Source organism: Chlorocebus sabaeus, chromosome 2 (genome assembly GCF_047675955.1).
Source record: "Chlorocebus sabaeus isolate Y175 chromosome 2, mChlSab1.0.hap1, whole genome shotgun sequence".
Classification (NCBI taxonomy): domain Eukaryota; kingdom Metazoa; phylum Chordata; class Mammalia; order Primates; family Cercopithecidae; genus Chlorocebus; species Chlorocebus sabaeus.
In genome coordinates, this window is record NC_132905.1 from 81,892,042 (window position 1) to 81,904,645 (window position 12,604).

Here is a 12,604-nt window from a genome sequence, read left to right on the forward strand (position 1 = left end):
CATCCCCAAGCTCTGTGCCTTCTGGGTCGCCTTTAACATGGAAATAACATAATTTCCATAATTTCTTTAATTTCATCCCGTCTCACCTCACTGCAGAAAGCCCTGCTCTGTCCCGAGTTTCCCTGAGCATTCTTATAGCCTTGATTGCCACACTTTGTGTATATATAATATATTATATTAATATATAAATATTTTGTATATTATATATGTTAATATATATTATATATTGATATAATATAATATATCATATTATATTGATATAATATATTATATATTGATATAATATATCATATTATATTTATATAATATATTATATATTGATATAATATATTATATTATATTTATATAATATATAAATATATTTTATTTATTTATAAATAAAATTTTATATATATAAAATTTTATGTATAATATATATAAAATTATATAAAATATAATACATAAGTGTATGTTATTTTTTATTTATTATATATTATATATAATAAAATATATATACATGAAGTGTAGCAATCAGGGCTGCAAGAATGCTCAGGGAAACTCGGGACAGAGCAGGGCTTTCTGCAGTGAGGTGAGACAGGGGATGAAATTAAGGAAATATATATATTATATTAAGGAAATATATATATTATATACACATGTCAATATCAAGAGATTATATACATATGTATATTTATATATGTTTACCTTTTATTAAAAGTTCAGGGGTATTCGTGCAGGTTTATTACATAGGTAAATTTCTGTAATGGGGGTGGTTGTACAGACTGTTTCATCACCCAGGTTTTAGGCCTCATACCCATTAGTCGTTTATCCTGACCCTCTTCCTCCTCTCACCCTCCAAAAAGCCCCAGTGTGCGTTGTTGTTCTCTTCTATGTGTCCATGCGTTCTCATCATTTAGCTCCCACTTACACATGAGAACATACAGTATTTGGTTTTCTGTTCCTGTGTGTGTTTGCTCAGGATAATGGCCTCCAGCTCCATCCATGTCCCTGCAAAGGACACGATCTCCTTCTTTGTAATGGCTGCATTGTGTATAGATAGAGGACACTGAGATTTTGATCCCTGGCAAGGAGTTTGCTACGTTGTGGAATTAGCAGTATAACCAGGCTGGGGACATTATGGGCAGAATATTCATAGGAAAACTTGACATGTGTCACTTGTTTGTTGGGGACAACTATGAGCACAGAGCCTGGTTCTTTCTTTGCTGGAAATATTGGAGATTGAAAGGTGGGTTTAAACAGCCCGTGTCTCCAGAATGAGAAGGGATAGTCGTATGCTTGAAAAGGAGAAGAGAATACCTTCAAACCCAGAGTTATTAACAGCCTTCAAAAACCAATAGAGGATATTAAAAGTCCTTATAAATTGCTTACTCAAAAACAAAAAAAACCTTAAGACTATTTTCCCTGCAGATGTATTATTGTTCATATGTCTTTTATTGAAAATATGGCAGAACATTTCAAAATGTATTTCTGTGAATGTATTCTTCACATTCCTGAATACACTAAAAATGTATTCAGTTAATCTATTCAAATGACATAGTTAACAGATATACTGAAAATCTATTGTTATATTCTAATACTGTATTTATTGGGTACAATTATTTATTGAGTTTGATACTTATGAGGGATATATTATTTGTATCTAGTCTTTTTCTCTTGATGCAGGAACCGAGAGAGAGGATAGAGATAGATTAACAATACTTAAAATGCTGTTATATTAAAAAGAGAGAACTGGATACTGGAAGTTAACAAAGAAAAGTTTGTCCTAGAACCAAATCATACCCTCCCCACCCCTCATCCACCACTCTAACAATCTATAGTTCAAAACCTAGTGAAAACCCAGTTACTTTTCCTCACCCACTTCACAATCCCAAGTACAAGCCTACTGAGGGAAGTGTAGGAGATAGGATTTGTGGAGGGTTGAGGTCAGTATTTTCATTCAGGCTGGGCAGAATCCTTAGAATATCAAAGTGAATGAAAAGTCATGGTATCACACTAAAATACCATTAAGGAATCTGCCTCCCATTAGGAAAGGAAAAATTTAAACTGTACATTCTAGGGCAGCAAAAAGAGATAAATCAAACTATTTTGTATGTGTATATTCCATACTTGAGCTTGTTTAATAACCATTCAGATCCCACATCACTGCTTTGGGAAAAGAGATTTTCAAGTAACTTGGTCTCATCTAGTCTAAAGAGCCATGAACTTCAGAAAGTGACAGAATATAACATTCATCTATTTCCTAGTTTGGGGACATAGATATATTATTCCTTTTCTTAGGTTTTTAGCTAAATAAGAAAATTGAAACATTAATACCATCCTAGCAAGAAGTATTTGGCACATGGTTGGGATCTCAAATCTATTTTTTCCTCTTAGTACAAAACTTTCTTGACAGACTTACTTTCTGGAAATTAAGTCTTTTCTCTTTATTAACTTCCATTGTTTTTTGCTTGTTATCTCTACTAGTGCCATTATAATGCTGTATTGTAAGAATTAGTAATCACAACATTTTTTCTAGTACTTTGTCATCTGTTGACTTTACGCAGATAATAATGGTGGGATCTTCACTTGCCAGCAGTATTCCTGGCATTTCAAGTCTGCAAACAATATTATCTGCTTGCTATGCTCTAGGTATTTGTGATGCAGATCGAAAAAGGAAAAGTGTCTCTTACAAAGGAGACTATAGCAAAGACAGAAAAATATACAGGCAATTTCTATAGAAAAAAATGTGTGCTTAAAGAGTTTGGCAGTTCAGGAAAAAAAGGCTTGCTTAGTGAAGTAGTGGTAACCCAATTTCAATGGGCAGTATGCATAATCTTTGTTTTCATGTAGAATGAATGCGTCTCAATCTTGAATATAAGTAGAGATTAGATAGTTGAAGGAACAAAAGTACATTGTAGGTCGGAGGTTGGCACTTTTTCTATAATAGGCCTAATTGCAAATATTTTAGGCGTTGAAGGCCGTGTGCTGGGCTTTACATTTTTCAACTTTACTATTTTAGTGCAAAAACAGGCATTAACAACATATGCAGTAATGAGGGTAACTGTGTTCTAACAAAATCACACAGGCAAAGGACTGACTGTTGTTGTAGGCAAATATATTAGCATGAAGGGGTAGATAAATATGGTTTGCAGAGGGATCTCTTTGTATCACCTAGTTTAACTCTCATCACTCTCAAACTTCCACTTTACACATTACTAATAACAAATTATTTGATTATCAATGTGCCAACATTGATAACCATATTAATAACCAATTCTAAGAAAATTAACCCTAACCCTATTAATAACCACTTCTTTGGTTATTAATAATGTGTAGAGTGGAAGTTTGAGAGTCATGAGAGTTCTACTAGGTGATACAAAAAGATGGAAGAATGAAAAACTTTGTCACTATTAGCAGATTGACTGTTGTCAGTAAGTCAGAGTGAGGAAGAATGGCTAAAGGGTTATAGTGATGATATTAGAGGCAAAATTGCCTAGGAGAATATTGAAAGGAATAGCTTCTAAGCTCGTGCTATATAATAGTGGGGAAAGGAGCAGGGTAGGCTGAAAATTCAAGTGGAAAAAAGTTTCCTCGGCTGGCCAGGCGCAGTAGCTCATGTCTGTAATCCCAGCACTTTGGGAGACTGAGGTGGGCAGATCACAAGGTCAGGAGTTCAAGACCAGCCTGGCCAACATAGTGAAACCCTGTCTCTATTAAAAATACAAAGAAAATCCACAAAAATTAGCCAGGCATGGCAGCGGGTGCCTGTAATCCCAGCTACTCGGGATGAAAAATAATATGTGCCAGGGTGACCATTAGACATTTAAATCAGGGTTATGGCATGACGATATATCCTTTTAGATGTATCATCCTTGAGGCTTCATGGAAATTTATTTAAGGGGGCCAAATAGAGAAAGAACCGTTACGAGATTGTCCAAGTGAAAGGTGATGAGAGATTGTTATGCGACACCATTGATGGTGATCGTGAAGGCAGGCAAATATTTTAGAGATAAATTTTGCTGAATTGGTCATGGATAATTATCAAGAGAAATAGAAACAATGTTGCATAATCTTAGTATGCTAACCTAAGCTCATTTTTGGATATTCAAGAGGTAAAAAATATCAAAAATAGAGAAAATTGGGTATATGTGTGTACAGGAAATTTAATTCATCATTGAAAATAGTAATTTTTTAATATTAATTAGATAAATAGAACACAGATGAATGATAATAAAGTTAATGCCTCTCAATAGGAAAAGTGTAATTGATCATTTTTTGGTGGAATTTAATGCCTTGTTTTCTAAAGATTAAGATTGGTGACAGGCTGTGTTTACATGGCATTGTCTTTTTTTCTGAAGAAATTATAGACTTTACTTGAAATGTCAGTATTATTGGTCTCTTTCCTTACAAAGATAAATGTTGCATCACATCTAAATTATGATATTTTTATCCTTCTCATTGAGGGAGAAAGAGAGAAAGAGAAAACACTATAGAAGAATGAGTCAAAAGAGTTTGATGAATGACTTTATACTCCCATGTAGCTAATTGTAAATTTTCAAGGGCAAAATATTGACAATGACAATGGCTTTGTACATATATATTTTGACAGATGCCTCCAGGTCGGTGCCACAAACACATTTGGTTTCTTCCTTTCTGGGCAGCACAGTGCTATTCAGCATGAGGTATGACAAGAGTGATTGGTAGAGGGTCTTTCAAAGGATTTAGAGCCATCACGGAGGGAAGAATAAGAAAGAAATGCCATTTATAAGACCCAAAGAAGAACAGAGTCCCCATTAAGAACTGAGACGTAAACATCACTTAACGGTATCTCCTAGCTAGTCTCATGTGTCACTTGAAACTTACTGAAACTTCAAGCACAGAGTGCAATAGGGTGAGATTAAAGGTTGAAAACTTTACATTTGCTATCTGGAATGAGTTTCCAGAAAGAATAGCTAGAGTTATGATTCATCTTGGTATTTTATTTGTAGTTGTTATTTTGAGGGAATGCATATCATGTAAGTCTCTACATTTTACTTACTATTTGGGGGCATTGTGTCTCTGTTTATAATTTACAAAGCGTTTTGAAAGCAAGCTCTAGATGAGAAATAGTTCTAAAGTCATAGGATAGTGTCAAGAACCAGTTTGTATAATCTTCATCTTCCTCAACATATCACCAATCACTGAAAGCAGAAAGCAAAGTCAGAAAACTTCCTCATATCATGTTAAGGAAATTATTGGCTTTTGAATTTTTGCTTTTGAATCACTGCTTTTGAATTTTTCAGAATCTAAATAGTAGGGCATTTGCCACTGCCTCTAATATATTTGTCTCAAAGATGAAAACAATTCTGATTCGTAGTAGTGAAGTCATTTAAATAATAAGGTTGCTTCTAATTGTATTATATACTTATTTACATTCCAAGTTTATTTCCCCAAATTTGAAAGTGACATAAAATTACACATAAATTTAAAACTTTTGAAAAATTTAATAACATGTTAACTGAAAGATGTAGAAAGTAAATCTAACATAGATTTAAAAATACAAATCTAGAGAGACATAATCAGTTACAAGAGAAGTAAAGAAAGTACATGACACAGAATTAAGCCTATGATTTAAACTAGCTGCAATGTCAGGATTCAAATTCCTGTTATGCAACAAAGCAGCAGTAAACTTGAGAAAAATATTTTTTCTCTCTCTGCCCTTTATGTCATTCATTTGTAAGATCATCTACTTGCCAGGAGTGTAGTAAAGATTAAATTAATTATGAGATATAAATTACTTAGAAAAACATATAGCACATATTAAATAATGATTAAAGGTTATCTGTTTTCAATTATTAGTTACTAATATTCCATTCTTATAAAATGAAATTTGATAATAATTTATTTTCTGTATTTTGTTCATGGTTTTTCCTATCTATTTCCATGACATACAAGTTGAATATAGCTTATAAAAGTGGCTAAGTTATACACAGTTATTAAATTTCAAATGTAATGCTCTAATACCAAAAACATTCTGTTTCAGAAAGAAATTAAGTTACACTGTTTTCATGTAAATGTTCATGTAGTGATTGATACTTCCATTCAAAATGAAATGAAGAGTTGACATAATTCCTCAGCTAATGTAGTCTCAAATCTTTACACTGAATGTGAAATCTTTATACTGCATGTAACATTTGTTCTTGCTGGAAGTTGTCTAGAGTTATAATAATCACAATGCTAAGAAAAAAGGAAATATATATTTAAGTATCTAGAGAAGTATTTAGGCATATAGATATCTTTAGTTACATACATGCTTAGAAGATCATGTTCCCAATTCAAGTTTAGTGTGTGTGTGTATATATATATATATTTACAGGTAAACATATGTATATACATAAAGCTAAGTGTATATGCATATCTATTATATATAAAATAGATAAATACCCCAATTATGCTTCAATATTTAGACATAATGCAACAGAAAATTACTGAAAACAACCTTTATTTTTAAAGACAGGAGAATATAAAGTTGCCCAAATTAAGATGGGAGTATTTGTTTGTTTTAACACTGAGGTGCCTATGGCAGCTGTGTTACTCTTGCTACATTTCAAATTCCTTGGGTAGGATGACATCACTGTAATTTACTGGATTCTTTCCTCTCTGTTTTGGTTTGTGTCCTTGGTTTTTTTTGGAGAGCGACTGGATGTGTCTCCTGGTATATAAGCCAACGTAAACAGAATTTTCAATAGGTCATGCTTAATAAAGACAGAATGGATGTGATCATTCTCTTCAGATTAAGGTATCCCATATGCCTGTGGGTTAGATAGAAGGACATTACTCTGATATTAACCTTGTTTTTCAGACTTACCCAGATTTCCTAAACTTTCCAGAGAAAATGGTCTTCCCCCTGGCTCAGCCAGAAGATGAACTTTAAATACTACTCTCAATGACTTGATTCCCATCACTACTACTATCATAAAGGGAGGGGACCCAGATACTGAGAATTTTATGATAGTGTGAACTGAACTGTCTGGTATGCCATTTAAGTAAGCCCGTTGCTGAAATATTTTCCATGTTTTTAGAAAGAACTGAAGAGAGGAGGTGAGATGGTTTCTTTATCTTTTTGTCTTTTGGGGATCAAAGGAACTTGGTTCAACAAGGGCCTACACCCACGTCTCTTGTTGTACCAGAGTACAATTTAGGACTGCTCCTGAGGAAGGAATTAGCTAGAAATCTAGAGAGTAAGGGTAACAGATTTACAATAGAATAACAGCCTCAGTATTTTTGGTTCCTCTCCAGTAAAGATCACAAAGAATATTGCTAAATCGCTAAAACACCTTTGCAATAACGTAAGTGCTTACAGCTATATACCAATGTATCTCAGTTACTAAACTGGAGTAAAATAATTTCTCTTGTGTAGAAAAATTGGTTGGTTGTGGTTTTAGAGCAGATTTGCAACTATTAATAGTTATGCCAATAATCGTTTAACAGTGCATCTGTTAATATATATGGAAGGACAATGTGTATAGACAGATGTGTAAAATTGAAAAATAAACATATAACAAGAGAGAAACATCTATCGAACAGACAATATACATACACATCAAACACAACAGCAGTTTTAGTGACCATAATATTTATTTCTCATTTTTACATTGGTTACATTAGTGACAACTGAAAATGACAGTTGGCAATGTAGCTAACAGTTTCAATAAAAGTATAAAACAAAAGACTGTGTACAAAGCACGTTTCTTTCTGCTTTTGTAATCTTCAGTTGCAAAAATTTACACACCTGAGTAACCATCTGTTTTCTTCAAGAAAAATCATTCTTATTTCTCTCTCTCATCTTGAAAACAGCTGTCAGCCAGGAGGAGGGCAGAGCTGAAATTTATTGCTCGTATCACATGAAGCATAGAACAGACTCTGCTACTCCTTAAGATTCAAAACTTTGCCTCTCACAAAGTTACCTTTTATTTTCCTCTTGTTTGTCACTCATCTCCCCTACTGTGCTCTTTTTATTTCTTTTACTATTAATAATAAAATTCGTAGATGACTGTATTATTGAATGTCTACCTTAGTACAATAATTCAAGAAGTATTTGAACGTTGCATCATTGGCTTTAGAAAACAAATATTTATAGGCCATTTTCAACTTCATATATATATATATTTAATTTTCACAAGTTGAACATACCTACAAAACTAGCATCCAAATCAAGAATGCAAATATTGCCAACATTCCAGAAGTTTCTATAATACTTCATTCAGATCACTACCTGCCTGCTCAAAAAATAACCATTACGGCCAGGCGCAGTGGCTCACACTTGTAACCCCAGCACTTTGGGAGGCCAAGGCAGGTGGATCACCTGAAATCAGGAGTTTGAGATCAGCCTGGCCAACATGGTGAAACCCTATCTCTACTAAAAATGCAAAAAAAAAAAAAAAAGAAAGAAAGAAAAAAGAAAAATTAGCTGGGTGTGGTGGTTCACGCTTGTAATCCCAGCTACTTGGGAGGCTGGGGTGGTAGAATTGCTTGAACCTGGGAGACAGAGGCTGTAATGAGTCGAGATTGTGCCATTGCACTCTGGCCTAGGCAACACAACAAGACCTGGACTCAAACAAACAAACAAACAAACAAAACTATTACTCTGAATTTTTGCCTTTTTTACTTTCTGTAACTGTAATTTTTTTTTTTTCTCAGCCATGATTCAATTCTATCAGACATTGTTAAAATTGAATTAAAATCTGAACACAGTGAAATTTGCAATATTAAGTATACAATTTGATGAGCTTTACAAGTGTACATACCTCCATACATACTTCAATTATGAGAGTCATCTAATAAAATTTCCTTGTGCTTGCTTATTATAGCCAGTCCACACACACCACAGACAAAAACATTTTCTGATTTCCATTACCTTAAATTTATTTTGCCCAATTTTAGTCTGTCACATAAATGAAATCATATAGCTTGCATATTATGGGGGAATCTGACTTCTTTCACAATCAAGATGTCATTTCAAAATTTCATCCATGTTTCCTCATAACTCAGAGGCACCAGCTAGCTAATTGGGAATGATCATTTGTAGAGTTCCTAGAATAACAAAGCTGAATACAGAAAGCTGAGTTTGAAGCAGAGACACAATAGCTTAAGAATTGGCACAAGCCAAGAGGTAAATATAAAGGTTATTATAATAATTGCTGACTTCAAAATAGCTGTGGTAGCCTCAGACCAGAAGCTAGCTCAAACAAACCAACCGAACACCAGCATAGAAACACTGAGATAACTGACATCAGAATTTGGAAGTTGGAAGATATTTCCACTAACTATAAGGTTAATGGAACTAGGTTGGGAAAAGTAATTATGCACTTGCAGATACCTTACTTATGTAATGGAGCAGAGTCAGCAACAAAAGATAGAAATAAATTTCATTTAAAGTCTTACCCAGAGACCCAGGTTGCTACTAACTGGAAAACCAGATAGTTACCATTATGATGTACAGTTGATACATTCTAAGGAGGTTTTTGTACTCTTGTCCACTGTTTTATAGCCATTTGGGGATTTCGATTCTAAGAAATCAATGCAGCAGGGAGTCAGAAAGACTGAAAATGGTGTAGAAGTACACAGTATTACAACCTGTAAGCGATTTTATAAAAAAAAAAATCACTTTCAGCAGGGTGGATGTGAGAATATTCTTGGAAATAGTGAATTCTCAGTATCATGTTGTTCTTTATTTTAAATTATCACAAAACTAAGCAATAATCTTATTTAGGGCTGCATACAGGAAACCTGTGTTCTGTGAAGGCAATTGTCTTATGAGAATAGAACAGAATACCGTACTCTAAAGATAAACTTGTCAAGTATAGATATGGGCAAGTCTAGATTTAATTAGCACTTATGTGAAAAGTATGCCCAGGTGGGGATACTCTTTTGTATTCTTGGTTGGTGAAAATAATGGATCTGAATAAAATATTTTTCTTGCTATATCTATAATAAATAATTTAATATAAACAAATGCAGCACAGTTTCTATACAATTTTCTATAAAGTGAAGAAAGTGATACCATAAAAATGAATGAAAAAAGCAAATACCTGAAAGTTATCTACTGCAGAAACCCAAAAAAGGGGTATATTTTTTCATATGAAAAGTGGACTTTATGAAAGAAAAACATAAATGAGTAAGTGAAAAATAGGCTGTTTGCCTAAATTTAAGAATTTTTAGTTGAAATTACTAGAAATCCCCTTCTACCAAGATTGGGAAGGGAGGGAGTAGGGGAACAGGGAACTTTTATGAAAGTGTCCAGGGCGGTGCCACAGAACTCAAGGGTAACCAGTCTTCTAAAGGGACTCTGCAGACAAATGGGAAAATCTCTGGGAATCTAGCATGAAGTCACAACACCGCTCCTTTCGGTGTACGTCTTTGCATTTGCTTCGATTTTCTGTCCACTTGGCAGTTGCACGAGCAATGCAAGCCTGACGATGTTCTGGGCAATGTTAGCTGGAACTCCAGAGCAAACATCGTTGGCCAGTGTTGTTCCCTATCAAGATGAAATGTTCAGGCTTTTACATCCTCACCTCCACTGCTAACTGGATACGGACATGTGACCTTCAGGGAGGCAGCCGTCTGCTGCTGAGACAAACCACAAGAAAGGTAACAGTTGGAGACTGACTGCGTTCCCTGAAGCCTGGCAGTGAGCACTTTCTCGAAGGGGCATCTAGATGGAACATCCTCCTGACTACCACAATGCACCCCCTGTGCCTCTTGGGTCCGCCTTTTCATATACTTTCAGCAATTAGCTTCTCCATGAATTCACCACACTCTTTTTTTGATGGGTAAAAGTAACAGATTAGTTAAGTGAGTGAACTATAGCCCCAGTACTGTACTTAATTCTCAGGGACCAGGTGATACTTATAGACTCCTTCCACTTTTCATTTTCTTTCACCTTTATCCTCAGCTACTCCCTCTGATGGCCTCATGGATGACTTACCTAATGATCAGACCATCATCCCTGAGGGTGTGACTTCCTGTTCGTCACAGCTTCTCAGGCCAGATTGCTGTATCTGTCTTTTTGCAATTGTCACAATTGGGTGAAAAATTACCAAGACCTACTTAACTAGATTATCTTGGTGCCACGAATATTCACTGCTCCATCACGTAACAGCACTTTTGCCTTTTCCTCAACATGAAGGTCAATTACTGTTGCCAAGATTGTGACTCCACTTCTTGTCTGCTTGTCCTTGGAACAAAAACCTCAAAGTGCCCAGGGGACAACTGCAGTTTCTAGCTCAGTTGGAAACTTGCTTTTTCTAATCCCTTTGGGGACCTGAATGTCTGCTCTAAAGCGTCCAGAGTTGCAGGCATGGGAATTACAAAGTCCCATGGTGGGTCATTAGAATAATGACCTCCGCTTCTCTTCCTTGTATCACAAAACCATGTATTCTTTCTTTAGGCCACAGAATCACATAATGGTCTTTGATGCAATGTATATACTACCTCCTAGAGGATGGCATCTGTATTAGTCTGTTCTCACACTGCTAATAAAGACATACTTGAGACTGGGTAATTTACAAAGAAAAAGAGGTTTCATGGACTCACAGTTCCATATGGCTGGAGAGGCCTCACAATCAGGGTAGAAGGCGAAAGGCACATCTTACATGGCAGCAGGCAAGAGAGAACATGTGCAGGAGAACTCCTGTTTATAAAATCATCAGATCTCGTGAGACTTATTCACTATCATGCAAACAGCGTGGGAAAAACTTGCTCCCATAATTCAATTACCTCCCACCAGGTAGGTGCCTCCCATGATATATGGGGACTACCACAATTCAAGGTGAGATTTGGGTAGGGACATAGACCCAAACTATATCAACATCTCATCTCCACAGAACATGGCCTCTAGACTGGTGATTCAGAAATATATCCGCCATGGCTTCAGTTCTATATCAGGCCAGCAGGTCCTGGGTGGTGATATTATGAGATCTGAGCAGTGGATCTCACGGTCAGGGCCTACTTATATCCTGAAAAGTGGATCCACTGATCTCAGGTGATATTAGACAGGATCCTGGCTAGTAAACTAAACACTGTAAACGCTAAAATAGTGGTGCTTGTTGGGGCTCTTAGGGCAAGAGAAATCAATATCCATAATGTTTTTTTTTTTCTATTTCTGTGAGAACAGACTGCTGGCTATCCTATATGAAAGAGCCTAAGGTGGTTACTTTCCCAGCAAGTGGCTGGATGGTGGCCTAGAAGAATAGTGCCGTGGTGAGGGGTCAGCCTTAGTGCTTATTGCTATCAGGTTGACTGTTTGGCAATGGAAATGGCTAGATTATCCCTGAAAAGTAAGAATCCACTCTGTTGGACCCGTGCATATTCTCCATGTCTACTATGATGACCACTTCTTTTGTGTGCCTATTGTGTTAATTCTGAAGTAGTCAACAGTGGAGGCTGATGGATGTCAACCTACCAGTCATTTTGTCTAGTTGGTTGTTTAATTCAACATCTGAGACAAAAATGTTCTTTGGCTATCTGTTAATATGTTATAAAAAGATCATCATATTTTGTGCCCACTCCCATGTGTCTATCTTCATGCCTCTAACCCTGAATTCCTTGCCTCGTATCTTCCAATCGTTTTCTTTCTAAGCCTCTG